This window comes from Ochotona princeps, chromosome 5, assembly GCF_030435755.1.
Source record: "Ochotona princeps isolate mOchPri1 chromosome 5, mOchPri1.hap1, whole genome shotgun sequence".
Lineage (NCBI taxonomy): Eukaryota > Metazoa > Chordata > Mammalia > Lagomorpha > Ochotonidae > Ochotona > Ochotona princeps.
Genome location: NC_080836.1, coordinates 65,316,353 through 65,335,185, shown reverse-complemented (window position 1 = coordinate 65,335,185; position 18,833 = coordinate 65,316,353).

Here is an 18,833-nt window from a genome sequence, read left to right as displayed (position 1 = left end):
AAAAATTTGAATTTTCACGTATGTGTATTTGACAAATTATTAGATTTCTTCAGTGTGTCAAATTTCATTAAATATTAAACAGAAATGCATACTATATAAGACTGTATTGAGTAATTTTAAAAGGAAAACACTTATTGCTGAATCTATCATCCTTCTTTAAAAAAAATCAATATTTCTTTTATTTTCATTTGGAAGACAGATTAACAGGGAGAAGAGAGCAAGAGAAAGTTCTTTGATCAGCTGGTTCATTCCTCAAATAGCTGCAATGACTGAAGCTGGGCCATTATGAAGCCAGTAGCATCTTCCACTGTTCCAGCATGGATACAGGGGGCCAAGGGCTTGGGCCCTCCTCTGGTGTTTTCCCAGGCCATAAAGAGGTAGCTGGATTGGAAGTGGAGCAGCTTGGGACACAAAATGGTGTCTATATGCGAAGCTAGTGCCACAGGCAAAAGTTTAGCCTACTATGCCATGGCCCTGGCCCTTACCAGATTTCACTGGAATCCCTATCTGCAAATATGTTCACTTGAAATGCTAGAAAGATTTTGTAACAATGGTATGAAATGAGAAGATAATGGTGATCAATTAGAGTGAGAGTTCATAGCATCCTATAAATATTTAATACTGTGTCTTAAAATTGGAAAGAGACTAAAAATATATAGACTGTGTCTGGGCCTGGTGCAGTAGTCTAGCGGCTGAAGTCCTCACCTTGATTGCCCCAGGATCCCATATGGGCACCGGTTCTAATCCCGGCGGCCCTGCTTCCCATCCAGCTTCCTGCTTGTGACCTGGGAAAACAGTCAAACAGTGGAGGACAGCCCAAAGCCTTGATACCCTGTACCCACGTGGGAGACCTGGAAGAGGATCCTGGCTCCTGGCTTTGGCTCCAACCATTGCGGCCGCTTGGGGAGTGAATGAACCGATGAAAGATCTTCCTCTCTGTTCTCCTCCTCTCTGTATATCTGACTTTCTGATAAAAATAAATAAATCTTAAAATAAAAAAGAAATATGAAGTTTATTTACATGTACGAGAAGAGTTACAGTGATATACATAATCGTTTCATCTGCCATTCAGTTTACCATCTACACATGCACTTATGGCTGAAGAAGTGTTTTCCTGGTAAAACTGTTAACTGTTAACACAAATTATGATGAATCACAAGAAGCTGCCTTTGCATTTTCATAAGGCATGCATACTGCAATGGAGGCAATTGTGTAGCGTCCGTAAGTCACATGTTCTGGTCTGCATAAGTATATGAACTGTTATGTTTCTTATCATATCCCTTATATTTTAAATGCTTATTTATATGAAATGCAGAGTTACAAAGGGACAAAAAGAGAAAATAAGAGACCTTCTGTCTTCTGGCTTATCGCCCAAATGGCTGCAATGGATGGGCCTGGTCCAGGCCAAATACAAGGGGAACTCTATCCAGGTCTCCCACATGCTTGTAGAGGCCCATGTACTAGGGAAAACCTTTGTTGCCTTCATAGGTGCATCACTGAGGATTTGGATCAGAAGTGAAACTGCTGGAACTCAAACCAATGCCAGTGTACGGAAAGTCAGTTATTGTAGGTGGGGCGCTTAACCTTCTAGGCCTAAATGCTGGCCCTTCAATTCCCTTGCAAACTATAAAATTCATAGAAAAAGCATGCACTTGGTCATAGTATAAAGGTGTTTACCTGCTGAAACACTGAGAGTGACAGAGAGGGATAGACATGCACATATAGGTACGCTGACACATACATCCGCTCTGACGGGGGAGCGAGAGAGTGATCTTCAGTTTACTCTCCAAAGCCCCACAACAACCAGGGCTGTGCCAGGTTTAAGCCAGAAGCCAGGAATTTCATTTTGCTCCACTACATGGGTGGCAGGGATCTCTTCACTTGAATTGTCATCAGCTGTCCAAGAGGCAATAGCAGCAAGCTGGGTTGGACATGGAATAGCCTTGACTTCAATCAGCACAATTGTTCAAAGTGAAGGCATGAAGTGCTATGATACGTGCCCCAAATTATCATCACTTAAGGTATGGTGTTCAACTTTGTCCAGAAGTTGAACATAGTCACACATATGAAGTTTCTTTTTTTAAGATTTATTTATTTATTTGCAGAAAGGCAGATATACAGAGAGGATGAGACAGACAAGATCTTCCATCCGATGGTTCACCCCCCAACTGGCCGCAATGACTGGAGCTGAGCTAATCCAAAGCCAGGAGCCAGGAGCCAGGAGCCTCTTCCAGGTCTCCCACCTGGGTGCAGGGTCCCAAGGCTTTGTGCCATTCATGGTTGCTTTCCCAGAGCACAAACAGGGAGCCGGATGGGAAGCGGGGCTGCCAGGATTAGAACTGGAGTCATTAGGGGATCCCAGCGTGTTCAAGGCAAGGAATTTAGTCACTAGGCCATCGTGCTAGGCCCTGAATGGTTTGTTTTGTTTTGACAGAACATTATCTTAATTTCCAGAACATTTTAAGAAATCACGTTTTTGCAGTAGAATGAAAAGTAGCCTTAGAATTTGCAATTCCTTCCAATAAGAATTTGAGACCATTTGCTTTATCCTTTTGGACACCAGACAATACGACTTAAGGATCTGTTTAAGAGGCATTTGTTCATTGCTGATGCTTTTAGAGCTTCATGTTGGTAAACAACATAAAGAAGTTGAGATGGTCTTACTCTGCAGTGAAGAAAAGGGTGGTAACTCATGTTTGTCACAATGAACATTCGTACAAATGCAGGAGACAATCTTGGACTAATTAGCTTCTAACTACCTATCTTGGCATGATAACTACAGAATCTAGAGCATACCAGCTGGAGAACCATTCGTCTTGAGCCCAATTAAAACTGTGAACCCAAGAAGTCATCATTTATTAATGTAACTCTCTCACTGAGTTTTTGAGTTACTTGTTGTGTAGTAATAGAGATGACATCTCTTCAAGTTAACACCGGCTCTCACCATCATAGACTGTACTACATGAGAAGTATTTACCTGTTTATGCTATCAATCTCACTTCTGAAAGCATTTCAATTTTGGACATGCACTCCAACACATTGTACATTTACTCTTTGAAGAGAGAGACAATACACATCTTTTTACATGCACATATGTATAAAGGATCACTAGGAATGCAAATACAAAATAGAATTTGCTAACACTCCTCAAGGAACCATAATCTAATGAAAATTACATGCCACTAGTATTGGACACCTAATGTCACCTCAGATTACAAACAGTAGTTTCTCATCTGTGACTTCGGAGGGTTACTTAGCTTTAACTTTGGTCCTTTATATTTTATATCAAAACGATTTCAAGGTGCACATATATGTATTCATAAATCATTTCTTGACACATTAAATTTTCTGGGGGAATATTAGGGAAATCGAATTTACTCTGTGATGGTAGCTTTGCTGACAACAATAGTGAGAGCAATTTGCAGGTATATTATTGCTAATGCAGTCTGAGGTTAGCATTTTCCAAGTCAATTCCTGAAGTACACTTAGCCTCAATATCCATAGGATTCTTTTTTTTTTTTTAAGATTTTATTATTATTGGAAAGCCGGATATACAGAGAGGAGAGACAGAGAGGAAGATCTTCCATCCGATGTTTCACTCCCCAAGTGAGCCGCAAGGGGCTGGTACGCGCCAATCCGATGCCGGGACCGGGAACCTCTTCCGGGTCTCCCATGCGGGTGCAGCGTCCCAAAGCTTTGGACCGTCTTCGGCTGCTTTCCCAGGCCACAAGCAGGGAGCTGAATATCCATAGGATTCTTAACTGTGCAAAAAAATGCATGTACTGAAGTTGTATATTACATGGTCATGAATCCCTGAACAATTCAGTAACCACAGTTCACACAGGATTCACACTGTATTAGACATTGTAAGTAGTATGGAAAGATATGTTCATGTTATATCTGAATACTACACCATTTCATAAAAGTGACTTGATCACTCAAATATTTGAGTATTTACACGGGACTTGGAACCAATCTTTCATGGATATCAATGAATGGCTATTATTACTGGGACCATGTAGAAACACTTCTCTCAAATGTGAGAAGGCCTTGTTGCTTCTGTGCTGCTGGGAAATGGATGAAAGACCCAGAAAGGTGCAGTCAAACACTCAAGGGAGGTGCAAAGCAGCTTTGTTTTTCACTACTATGACTGACAGGCACAGAGGCCTGAAAATTCGAAGGGCATAAAAGAACAATCAGATTACTTGCTTCTTCTTGTGCTGCAGAGCTGGTATCTTCGTGGCATCTTTGTGTTGCTGATGTGAGGGTTATGTCAGGCAAACAGGTGCAAGCTACAGATGACGTATCTGGATAGATGCCATGCTTAGCTCTGCTGAAACACTACAATTTCACAGAGCAAGGCATTGACTTTGTAAATTATCTCAGGCTTCACAAATGATTGTCATGATTCCCATTGCAAAGTCATTAATATTTTTAAAAGTATAATGAGCTTTGAATAAGTCATCACCCTTCTCTTCCTCTAGTGTTTAAAAGTAAAGTGATTGTTACAGTTCACTTAAGTATCTGTCTCTGCATCTTTATCTTGCCCTCTTACACACACATGCACACATCCTCCTGCATATGTATAATTCTCTAGAAATATTTTCTTTAATTTTTGGCATATTATTTTGGATGTATATAGATATGCACCATTAAAAAGTGAGATAAAAATGAACTCTCCATCCTCTTCCTTCCTATGGCTTCCTTCCTTTAATGTTACTGCTTTGGTAGACCACGGCCAAACCCACTTTGCTCCATCCTATCTGTGCCTTGCACCAGCCTAGAAAACTAGTTTTATCAATTAACATATAGTTTCACCAAGTTGCTATGAGAGTTCGTAAGCTGTGAACAACAGATGTTGTTGCCAATACACTACTTTGATTTATACCACAAGAAATTACACTCAGAAAATATAAATATTGGGACTTGCATTGTGTTGTAGCACGTTAAGCTGCTACTTGCTACTTTAGCATCCATTGAAACACTGATTGAGAGCATATGTTCCACTCCCAATCCATCCTCTTGTTAATGTGTCTGTAAAAATAGCGGAAGATATCCCAAGTACTTGGGTTCTCACCACCCAGGTGAGAGATACTAATGGAGTGTGTAGTTCTTGGCTTCAGCTGGTCCTGCCGTGGCCATTACAGGTGCTTGGGAATGAACCTGTAGATGGAAAATTGTCTTTCTCTGCAATCCAAAGACATAAGTATTTTTAAAAAATAAAATGTGAGTAGATTCAGGTGATGATGGCTTGTGAAAAGTAGTGTGATAAGCATAGTTAATATTAATTCAAGTTCTGGAATATAAAACGCTTGTTGACCTTTAAGACTGTACCACAAACACACAAATTATCCTCATGAGATTACTTTGAAGAAACTGGTGAGATCCTTCCTAATTTCTGTTCAGATGCTAGCATCAGTTTTGGTAGAAATCAGTATTTGGGAAATATGCTTGGAACAATACGTACGGAAATCACCAGGGGTATATATATATATATACCCTAGCAGCTGCAGTTCTTTTCTAAGATCATTCTGTAATTAGTAGAATTTTTGTGCGGAGAGTAAAAGGAAGAGAACAGAGAACTTTATGGATCACTGATAAAAGCCTGATTTTATGACAGATTTATAATAGTTGTGTATGCTTTACATTTTAATGTTGCTCTATATTTAATGTATACACTGCTCATCAGCATGTGAAGGCTTGAGTACTTGGGTCACTCATATAGGAAATACAGAGTTCCTGGTTGTAGGCAACAGCCTGGCTCAACCATGGTTCATGCAGGCGTTTAGGGAATGAAACATCAGGTGGATTTTTATCTCTCCCCATACCGCTCTCTTCTTTCCTTCTGTCTTTTTGTCTCTTTCTTTCTCTGCCTTTCAAAAGAAATAAATGATTAATCAATTTATTATTTAATGTTTGAAATGCTCATATTTAAACCATTTTATGTAACATTACAGAAAACTGGAGCCAGTGAGATATTGCAGAAAGCTAAGCATTGCCTGTAGAGCTGCATCTCTGACAGGTGCTGGTTGGTGTCCTGGCTGGTCCAGTTTGATACTGCTCTCTGCTTACAGATTGGGAAGGTAGTGGAGGATGGTTCAAGTCCTTGGGCCCCTGCACCCACATGGGAGTCCTGGAAGAAGCTACTGACTGCTGGGTTCACATAGTTCAGCTCCAACTGTTGTACCTTTACGGGAGATCTCTTTTCTGTCTCTCCTCTCTCCTTAACTTTGCCTTTCCAATAAAAATAAATAAATATTTTAAAAATTATTTAAAAATCTCTTTGAATACACATCTGGCAATTTTCTTGAAGTAAATTCCTGAGAGTGGAACATTGGATATAAAGCCAATTCACTTCCCATTCTCTTAATGCATTGTGTTTTGTTTCTAAATTATTTGAAATGAAATTGCTTGCTTCATGACCTAAATGCAACTTCAAATTGTTGTTGTTGTTTTTACTAATGATTGTTTATCTGTATCTGATTATAAAAATTCCATTGTTTATTTTTTGTACTTTCCTAATTTTCATTTACTTTTATTTGAAAAGGGAAGAGAGAGAAAGGGAAAGAGAGAGAGAGAGAGAGAGAGAGAGAGAAACAATCTGCTGGTGTCATATGGAAGGACCCCATATGCCCGAAACAACCAGGAAGGCAACTGGACTCCAACCAGGTCTCCTACAAGGGTGTAAGGGTGTACTGGACTTTTCTAGAATAATCACCTCCCAAGATGTGCATTAGCAAGAAACTGGGATAAAAACTGGACCTAAGGCTCAAACCCAGGTACTCTGCTACAAACACAGAAATCCAAATGAGACTTCTTAACTGCTGCACCAAATGCCCTCTTCTGATCTAACCTGAGGTTGTTTAAGAGCAGAAAACATGAAGCATGTTATTTTTAGTGTTTTGCTTGTCCTTCTAAGTACTGAGTATGTAGCAGACTCAGTGAACACCTTCTATTTACATTTTTATTTATATTTCATAGCAATTACTTTTATCATTTATAATAGGCAGTTAAAATTGAGATATCACTGCTGCTGATGTGGTGCTTATCAATATGTTTTTGTATTACTTTGCAAGAGGATTTAAGAAATTACAAATTTCTTTCCATGGCATGTAGACCTGCTGTTTCTAAAAGGAGTCATTGTTGTAATTTCCATTATTTCTTTTCAGTGAGGATTGTCTCTCTTAGTCTCACTTTACTAAATCCTGTTCCTAAAATCATTGCATATTCTTGCAGTTTAAAAGATACTTGTGAAGTGCAGAATCCAAGCAACCTATTCTGACTGACTTTTAAGATTTGGCCATATCAAGAAGTGATTTTTGGTTTCCTTAGATTTTCACACCAACTATAATGGCTTGATAAACATTCCAACAACGAATTTTGATTAAAATTAGAGAACATAAAATACAAGTTCAAATAGGCTTATCTGAAACCAGGCATTGTCTTAAGTTTTAGCACACTATAAATATTTTAAAATAAGTGATGAAATTTCAGGTTATTTTTCACCTCATTATTTATTAAGTGATTTGCCCTTCAGTTTTTTTATGTTTAAGATGGCTATAAATTATAGCATTTTAGTAGGTGTATATATATATGTGTGTGCAGATGTACATATTATTAAGTATATAAGTTTATACTGAGCAGATGAGAACCAGGTTTTATGAAAAGTATGCAACTCATTGTGCTGCAGCTTTGCAGCTCTAAACATAAGATTTATAGTTCATATTGTTAGTTTAATTATGTTAATTATTTTTGTATTCAGACACCAATCGATTTTAACTGTAAAAGAATTAATCCTATTAATTGCAATTTAAGTTGTTGTTACCAGTTACTACTGTGAAATATATTACATGTAGCTGTATAATAAAGAATAGACATGATAAAAATAGAATACATTTAGTATACTCTGATGTATGTATGTATCACCAACAGTTTTATATATATATACAATGATATACATGTATAACTATCTAGGAACCCAGTAGTAAATATCTGCTAACCTATTTATTGCTAATGAATAAATGACCTTCAGGAAAATACATGCTTAAATGTATTTTGTCAAAAAAACAATACTTTATGTTATTGACTTAATTTTGTCTGGAAAATGTAGTTTTTCTACTTTTTATTGTCTGTAGCAATTATAATTTTTCCAATCTTGTCTCAATAAGAATCAATTTTTAGATCATTATTTTGGTCGTAGCTGAATAGTCAGTATAATGAATAATAAAGACTTTGGTAAATTCCCTTAAATTACTTTTGTGAAGTAGTTTTTTCAATATTTCTAATTTGATTAATTATTACTTGACTAAGTCCAACGACACATTGGAATATTTCATTAACATATAATCATGTGATCTTTAAGACCTTAGCAATAAAAATACAGGTAAAACTGCTAAAAGGTAGTGACTATATTCCATTCTGATTTAATAGCAATTTTACAGAGGAAAATTTTCTATTGTGGTTTTTTTAAGGATTTATTTTATTTTTATTGGAAAGTCATATATACAAAGAAGAGACAAAGGAAGATCTTCCATCCAATGGTTCACTCCCCAAGTGGCCACAACGACTGGAGCTACGCCAATCCAAAGCCAGGAGCCAAGAGCCTCTTCAGGGTCTCCTATGCAGGTACAGGGTCTCAAGGCTTTGGGCCATCCTTGAATGCTTTCCCTAGCCACAAACAGGGAGCTGGATGGGGAGGGTCTCCATGACACGAACTGGCGCCCATATGGGATCCCAGGGCATACAAGGCAGGGACTTTAGCCACTAGGCTACCGTGCTGGGCCTTTATTATGATTCTTAAATTTTGTTTAGGTAATTTTAAAATTAATATTTTCAAAGAATTAATCACTTGCTTTGGCCATAGCATTTTCTTTACAGAATAATTTCATGTACAAAGAATATTAAGGAAAAGTCTGCTATAAAATTGTCATTTCACTACGTTTCTTCAGCCTAAGAATAAATTGTGAAATATTGCTGTCAGGTAGCTTAGCCGTTTCCGGGGCTTTGTAGCTCTCATGAAAGCGATCTTCTTTTCTTCTTTCTTTGATGGAAATAGGTGCTGCAAATATGACATTTCATTGTAAAACCTCATCCTCAACCTCAGCAGCAATAATTTAAAGATGTAAAGGTTTAGCCACTTTATGCCTGCAAGCTCTGAATTGAAGATGGTCAAGTAGCATTAGGAAGAAGTGAGATTTGCTCAAAAGAATAAAGGAATGTAATGTATATATCCATGTATGAGTAATATATTTATTAATTATTTTATTGTCAATAATGGTGAAAAGTTATTATGTAAACATATCTAAGTTTTCAATAAAGAAAAATCTCAAATAAATATTTGTTAAATTTTTCTTAAATAATAAAGAAATGAAAATTTAGTGTATATGTATCTTATTAAACCTAGCTCACATGTGTACAGGGCAGATGGGTAGATAAAATCAAGTGTAAAAATTACCAAGATAGTTTAAGAAAATATTTATTCATTCATTTGAAATGCAGAGCCACAGTGAGATGGAGAGAGAGAATTCTGTTTTCTACTAGTTCACTCCATAAATGGTGATAACAGACAAGTCCGTGCCAGGGCAAAGCCAGGAGCCAAACGCATTCTCCAGGTCTCCTGTGTGGGTGCAGGGACCCAAACAGTTAGACTATCTTTATCTTTTCACAAGATCATAAAAAGAGAGCTGCACCAGAGGCCGAGTAGCTGGAACTGAAATCAGAAATCCTATTGGGTGCAGGTGTCAAAGCAGGTGGATTTGCCGGCCACACTAAGGCACAGGCACTAAAGATAGTTTGTATGACCATGCATGTGCACGTCTTTTCTACTTATTTTTTTTCAAAAGATTCATTCATTTATTTTTTTAGGCAGATTTACAGAGAAAACGAGAGAGAGAGAGAGAGAGAGAATCTTCCATCTGTTGGTTCACTCCCCAGATGGACACAATGGTCAGAGCTGAGCTAATCCAAACCCAGGAGCCAGCAGCTTCTTTCAAATCTCCCAAAATCCACTTATAAAGTGTAAAATAGACTACAATAGAGATATCCTTTTTTTTTAATCGTTTGTTTTGTTTGGTTTTGTTTTCTACATACCATTCTTCCAACAAAATTTAGCTGGATTCTTATGCTTTGCTAGATATCTTTGTATGTATCAAGTTACTATGGAGAAACATTGGGTCCTGTGATGCTGTATATACATATGCATAGAATGAAATGTGTATCTTTTTTCTTGAGAGAGAACTATCATTGTATTATGTTTCCAGAAATGCCCGGTGGGTTCTTTCCTCAGTTTAGTATAGAAATAAAAAGCTGGGAATCTGTTGCAGACAGAAAAGTTTATTTGTGAAGGGATCAGGTGAGCAGGGCTGGGAGCGGGAAGGGGAAAGCACCTCAGGAGGGAAGGCCGGGAGAGAGAGAGACACATAAGGTTCCAGGAAGGGTCTTGGGATTTTAAGCATTCCCTGACCCCCTCCTTGTTGGGCGGGGAATCTACAGGTAAGATGTTCCCCATTGGTGGTCTCTTACTTCATTAGGAAATGGGTAGGCAATGCTGGTGCCACCCACCTGAAGGTGTGAACAAGATCTTAGCAGGCCTGGATGGTCTCACATTACACTATTGGATGTCTCAAAGCTGCTCTCTCATTGATATTGAATATCATGTCAGATAAACTCTATTTTAAAAGAGATTTATTTTATTTATTTGACAGAGATGCAGAGAGAAACACAGAATTTTTAATTTTACCTGCTGGCTCCCTCCTCAAATGACTGCAATGACCAGGGCTGGGCCAGCCAGAAACCAGAAACCAGAATGTTCTTCTCGGTGTTCTGCAAAGTCCAGGGGCCCAATCACTTAGGTGGTCTTCCACTCTTTTCTCAGGCACTTTATCAAGGGGTTGGATAAGAAATGGAGCAGCTAGGATTCCATTTGGTGCCCATATATGATGTCAGCACTGCAGTTGGAAGCTTTACTCGCTACACCACAACAGGTAAGATAAAATCATTTGTAAGTGAAGAGACATAAATTGTGAACTTGGACAACCAACTGGTTTCAGAAGGGAGCAGTCTTATTCTTTATTGTGTATGCTACTTAATTTGCATTGCAGGTTTTTCTATATAAAATATATTCTTCTAAATATACTTTGTAAAAGACAAAGGAAAGTGAACCTTTATTTCTCTTCTCTTGTATTGAAGTTCATTATTCTGATCTAGAAAGAAAAAGTAAGAACCTTCAAGGCATCTTTACTTGTTAATGATAAAAGAGAATACTTCTAAGTGAAAAGTTGAGGCAGAAAATGAAAGTTATCAGTAGACTTCTGTCCCAATCTTTCGTTATTCTGTTACATTATTTTTATAATAATCTGTAGTGATTAGACATCTTCAGAATGAAAGTATCTAATTTTTAAATAGAGTCTAATGATGATACAGAAGCACTATTTACTGAGCCACTGGGGGGATTTGAATCACGTTGGTGGGTGGAGTACATACCAGTTTCCCTTGCCACATAGCTAGAAATTTAAAAATCTTTGAGACAGAAGGTAGGTGGAACTTAACTCCCTTGAAAATCAGAATAAACAAAACTTGTACTCAAAATGAAAAACAAAACAGAGCAAAAAAAGAAAAATGGAGAAGGCCAGCAAAAGAAGGAACAATTCTCACTAGAGATATCAGTTGGGCTACATCACCTAAATGATTAAATGTTGTGTCAGAATATTGTGTCAAGGGAACTGTTCCACAATTCAGCCATGTGTAAGTGGTTGGCTTCAGGAAAAAAATGTTCTTCGCTAAACCATAGGCACTACTTGGTAAAATTTTGGGGTGATATGCCCAGTGCACATGAGTGCTCAGTCAGGAATCAGAATGTAAAGAGAAACCATGTACAGACCTTGACAACTCCAACAAGTGGAGAAAGAAATGAAAAAACATACTGTTGCATTTTCGGTTTTGCTTTGCAATTCTATCTTTTTTTTTTTTTTTTTTTTTTTTTTTTTAGATTTATTTTTATTTTTATTACAAAGTCAGATATACTGAGAGGAGGAGAGATAGAGAGGAAGTGGAGCTGCCGGGATTAGAACCAGCAGCCATATGGGATCAAGGCGAGGACCTTAGCCACTAGGCCACGCTGCCAAGCCCTGCAATTCTATCTTAAAAAAAAAAAAAAAGTGATACATGTAGCTTTCTGCACAACGATGTTGCATCTAATGACATCCAGATTTGATGCAAATACTGTACCAGACGCGATGCAGCCGCTGCTGCTCCTATTACTTAGTTTCTTCATTCTCATCACAGCTACGTATTTCAACTTATCTAGGTAGAGCCCAGAGCAAGGCTCCTATAAGTAGTCTAGACTTGTCCTAACAAGGAAATAGAAATTGTTATTTGAAATGAGAAAATACACTCTCCAGTCTGTAAGAGAGAGATGCAAATAACTGAGAAGTTCCTAAGAATTCATATAAATCCAGATCATAAAATAGGGAATCAAAAATTTATAAAACAAATCATGTTATTAAACCTGTTAATTTAATATAATATTATTATAAATATAAAAACAAAAATGTAATTTGGAAAAGGTACAATAAGGATGTTTATATTTACATTTATTTTTATGTTATCATGATATTAATACAAATAATAGGTTAAATGTAGTTCATGGATGCAATTCTTACAATAAAATATTTCCTTCCAGCTCTGCTATCCTTGTTCTTTCTCTCCCCTTCTTTTCCTTCCTTCCTTCCTTCCTTCCTTCCTCTTTCCTTCCTTCCTTCCTTCTTTCCTTCCTTCCTTCCTTCCTTCCTTCCTTTAGTCTTGGAGATAATAACTTTTAATTTACATTACAGTGAAGGATTTAATGCTCCAGTAAGAGGCTGGGCATATTAAGGGCACAGTGTATTAACCCACTACCTACAGCAATGACATCTTATATAAGCACTGTTTTGTGTCCTGGCTACTCCACTTCCAATCCAGTTCTCTGTTAATGTTATCAGGGAGGTGGCATAGGCCCCTGCCAATCATGCCCAAGATCCTGAAGAAATTCCTGACTTAAGACTTTAGCCTGGGCCAGGTCTGGACACTACAGCCATCTAGGGAGTCAAGCAGTAGATGGAAGATATCTCTCTTTCTCTTTCTCTCTTTCTCTTTCTTGTTCTCGTTCTCTTTCTCTCTTTTTCCTTCTCTCTCTTTCTTTCTCTTTCTCTCTCTCCTTCTCTTTCTCCTTCTTTCTAATTCTATGCTTCTTTAAAAAAGAAAAAAAGATTTGTTTATTTATTTTGAAAGAATTATGGGGAGTTGGGGGAAGGAGATTTTTCTTAGGCTGATCCACTTATTTCCTGGATCGCTGTAGCAGCCAGCATTGGGCCATGGCAAAGTCAGGAGCTGGAACTTCATCCAGGTAACCTTTGTTGGGAGCAGGGACCCAAAAGCTTGTATCATCTTCTGCTGTTTTCCCTAGACCGTTAGCAGGAACTGGCCTTCAAATGGAGCAGTTGGGACACGAATGTGCTACAATGTGGGATGTTCGCATTGGTGGTGGCAGCTTTATGAGTTATTCCACAATGTTGTCCCCTACCATCCTTTTTAAAAAATAAATATATACTTGTAAAGAATATACTTGTAAAATATATACTTGTAAGAAACTAACTAATGTTTTATTATGTATGAACATGGTATTGGGAACAGAGGGAGACAGTAAGCTAGAACACTGAAGTTCAATGGGAGATAATACGCTAGAAGACTAACAGAAGAAAATTTCAGCAAAGTCCAAGAAAAAAGAAAAACCTGAATTAAAATGAGAGTAAACATGAAATAATTGGAGATAGTAGTAGTCATCCTCCAGGGGTACCAAGTTCAATGAAAAAGAACACATAAAAGTTAGTGGTGCAGATAACCAACCAAATCACATAAATATGTCCCAAGGTTAATGCAAAGGCTAAGCTGAAGAACATGAAAACAAAATGTCCTCAAACCCATGTATCTTTAAGAATAGTGACATTTAGCAATTGTGCAGATAAGACAGAATTTTAATACTTTCCAAGAGCAAAAACTGCAACATGAAGAAAAAAATCAAAGAGACATCAAACTTCAGCTTTGGCGGGGAAATATTTAAAGGCAATCGTGTGGTCTGAAAAAGAGAGGAAAGTGATGCTAAAACTAGAACTTGGTACCTAATCAAATGAGCATTCAACTTTGAGAGCAAAATTGTGTCAGAGCATAAGGTCTGTTAAGGACAGGCCCCTTACTGCAACAGAACTACCAAAATACAACCCAAACCTAAAAAAAAAAAAATCATGAGATAAAGGAATAACTTACCTATTGTAATTTCGATTAAAATGACAGAACATTCTAAATAAATTTTAGGGTAATGTAATATTAATATATAATATTAATATAAAAGCTAACAAAATCAGTTGAGATTCTTTCATTGCAAGCATCTACCAAGCACATGGGGGAGGGTTTGGGGAGGGGTGGGGGGAATCCCAGTGCCTATAAAACTGTGTCACTTAATGCAATGTAATCAATAAAAAAAATAGCTAACAAAAGCCAGAAATAGCAAATATTAACTAAGTTAAAAACTGTACTACTTCAATAAAACCTACAAGAAGAAAACAAAACAGAATAAAAAGCACTAAGGATACAAAAAAAAAGTCAAAATGCCTAAACTTCAATTATTTGTAAATTAATTATTTGTAAATATAATATAAGTTAATTGTGAGTCCTTCAGTTAATTGTAAGGACTGTCAGTAAATTAATGTTTGCATATATGCATGACATAGTGTTAACATACAATCTAAACACATCCTCTGGTGTTAGCTAATGAAATCTGGAATGTAATAACTTGATATACACATTATACTATGCTGTATTATTGTGCCTAATAATAAAAAAAAACCAATAGTCTGTTCAGGCACAAAACATATGCAATTTGGGAATATTTTTTTCATTTTTATATTTGAGAGAGAGAAGAGACTAAGATTTCAACTGCTGATTCACTTCTCAAGCACTTGCAAAGAACTCAGCGCTGGGACCCAGGAGCTCAATCCAGGGTCCTCATGTAGGTGGCAGGGGCTCAATTACCTGGGCCATCATCTGCTGTCTCAGAATCTGCACTGTTGGAAAGTTGAGACATAGACCTGAAGCAGAGACTCACATTCAGACACTGATATTGATCGCTGGCATCTCAACCACTAGGTCAAATCCTACTGATGCAATTTGTTGAACCCATGGATTGAAAACCCATGGATGTGGACGGATCACTATAGTTACTATGCTAGAGTTTAGTTTAGTTAAAACTTATTAAAAAATTAGTGAAACTAAATGACATCATATGTTACAGCAGGCATTTGAGGCTTATTAAATAGTCACTTGTATTTTTAGGTTATTTGTCTTATTTTCTAGTAGACATTTTTGTATGTAGTGATTCACCTTTGCTCTTCCTTTGCTCTTTCTTTACCCCCTCACCACTTCCCCCATATTATTATAGTAGTATAGTCAGTTATAAGTTTAACATTCTGCTATTTAAGTGCATCACAGAATTGTAGATATAGACAAATAGAACATCTAGTATCTTATTGTCACAGTATATTTAGCTATTTGACTGGGAATACTCCTTTTATTTGGGAGTACAGATGCATACTGCAACGTATCTTCACTTTCCAGTATGCCACTCCTAGTTATACAGTTTATCTATGAGAATATATGCATATCACTTGTTTACTTATACATCTGTTTTGTATTTTGCACGAATGTTGCCTGATATCAGAGAGAACATATGATATTTGTCCTTTTTGGATTGGTTTATTTCACTGAGCATAATGGTGCTAACAATAAAATACTAGACTGAAAGCAAGAATAACTTATGAGCTAACATTAGCCTCTCTGATGTCTACTGGAAAAGTTAATATCATCTTTCCTATTTACGACAATCACACACACACACACACACACACACACAGAAAAACACACATACCCCCATAAAAATTCTTATTATTCATGAAAATATATGAATTTCAGGACTCCGTGTTTTGACACCTAAAATGTTGGCATCCCAATTGTGCACCAGTTTGTGTCCCAGCTTTAATCCAGGTTTCTGCTAATGGCCTAGGAAAAGTAACAGAAGAGTGTACAAATTCTGGGACTCCTGCTACTTGTGTGGAAGATGCAGATAAAGTTCCTGCAACCTGACTTAGTTCTGGTGCATCCCCAGACAAGATAGACATCTAGGGAGTGAACCAGCAGAAAGAAGATCTCTATCTCCATTCCTCTCTTTGTGACTCTGATTTTCAAACAAATAAATCCATATTTATATTTTTCTTATAAACCTATAAAAGAAAGTAATGTGGAGGGATGGCAGTAAGAAGGCAGAATAGGAACAGATTGAACTTTAACTACCCCCTTCCCACAAAAAATTCAACTAGAAACTATCCATATTAGGAAATGTTTGCTAACCAAATAACAATGAATTGAGAATAAACCTGATCCGTGTGTGTGGTCCATGAAATCAAAACTTTATAGGAAAAGATAAAAGAGACACAGTCTTGTCATGATTATGACCACAATTTTTGCAGCAGTTGAGGAGAACTAAATGTATCAATCTTGCCTCTGGACCCGATAGTTCCCAGGAAGCCTATTCCGATCTTCCTAATGGGATAATCTGTCCAGGTAGAAAAACAGCAAGAAAGAACTTGTAGCATCACACAGAAATTGTAGCTCTAGGCACCTTGCTGTGTAACAGCCCATCCAAGGTACCCAATGCAGAGCCCACCCACAAGACTGGGATAAAACAAAAAGTTCTATCCAGCTGACATTCCCATTTCAACAGCCTGCAAGACTATTTCTTTTTCATTGTTTCATCCAAGTCTTGTGGGTGGGCTTGTATTGAGGTGGCAACAAAGATCTTTGATCAAGAGTAGCTATGTTTCAGAAGAGCTCCCCAGCCCAACACAATACTTCGCCCACCTTATAGAGCTTTTGCAGACAAGGGTGAATGTTTGTGGTAGCAAGTGAGACATGCTTGAGACTCATACATTCATTTGGTATAAGAGTGCTTGATTCTGATTCCCAGCTTCTCTTGTAATACTAGCTTCCTGTCAACGAATACCCTGAGAGGCAGTCGGTAACAGATCCAGTGCTTTGCCTCCCAAATCCAGATAGGAACCTTAGATTCAGTTTTAGGTTTCTGGATTCACCATTATGCATCTCTGGTTGTTAAAGGTATTGAGGGAGAGAAGAAATTAAGGGGAGATTTCTGTTGGTCTCTCTCTCTGTGTTTCAAATAAATAAAATTAAGTAAAAAGGGGATTTGAATAAACAAGTCCCCAATATTGACCACTGGAGGAAAATTATTCAGATCATATCCAGTTTTCACATTTCTGAGTAGCAAAACATCTAATAATACAAAATTTTGTAAAGATGTAGGAAAACCCTCTCATTGTTCCAGAAGACTGTAAAGTGCTGTAGACATTCTAGTAATCTAATCCAATAACACTGTTGAACAGAAGTGATTTGAGTATTTTATGTTCCTGTAGAAATTCTTCTAGGTAATTTTCCTAATCTCATATAAGTCAATATGGAGCAATCAATTTATCTCAATAGATAATGACAAATTAGCATAAAAGCCATACAATGGAATTACTTATTAACAGTCATAAATAATTAAATAATTTTATAAAGAACAAACTTGATGGATCTCAAACATATAATGTTGAGAGTAAAATGTCTGAAATAGCATACAACATTCTTTTATAGATAAGTTTTCAAGGAACATATATAAACGAAAATTTTCTTTTGGCCAAATTATTCAACACAGGTATACATCTGGATGGATGTGCATGTATATATAATATGCACATGATATTTATGTTTGTTCAATGTAAACAGCTTAAGCCTCAGAACACCATAACACTGCAGAAGAACGGGTGTAGGATAAATGTAACAGGCAAAGTCACACATTAGTGAAAAGGCAGGAATAAAACCAAGATCTAAACACTGGCTATCTGATTCCAGAGTTGATCATCTAGTGTTCTATCTGTGCTACTTTGCATGTGTCAAATATGTGAATGTGTACTTCAGAAAGAGTGCAAACAGAAGCTGGATGAGCAGCTGCTGACAATGCTATGGTGCAATATCTCTGCAAACCTAGAGTAGAAAATGACAATGGGACAAAAAAAGAGAGAAAAGAAGATAAAGAAAATCAATCAAAAAGCAAAGAATTTGGTGAGCAATATGACATGAAAGTTTATTGGCTTTCATTTTAATGTCATCTGTAGGTTAAATTAAAAATATATACTTTTAAACACATATTTTAGGGATTGTGTATAACTTAGAAGTATTCAATACCTGCATTAATGATGTAGTATAGTAGGTGCTTTAATGTGGTTTTGGGCAACTCCGGCAGCCCTTATGGATGCTGGTTCAAGCTCTGGCTCGTGTATTCCCACGCATGAGAAAGCATTTCAAAATAGCCTGAGTTCTTGGGCCCTGCCACCCCTTGTGGCACTTGTGAAACCTGGAGGTCGTTCTGGTCTCCTGGCTTTGGTAATGGTCATTTAGAAAGTGAACCAGGGGCGGATCTATGTCTATCTGTTCTGTTGTCTCTTCCTCTATTATACCACTGCTTTTCAAATAAATAATATATATTCTTAAAGATTTATTTATTTTTACTACAAAGTCAGATATACAGAGAGGAGGAGAGAGAGAGAAGCAGATCTGCTGTCCGATGATTCACTCCCCAAGTGAGCGCAATGGCTGGTGCTGCTCCGATCTGAAGCCGGGAACCAGGATCCTCCTCCAGGTCTCCCACGCCGTGTTCAGGGTCTCAAGGATTTGGGTCGTCCTCAACTGCTTTC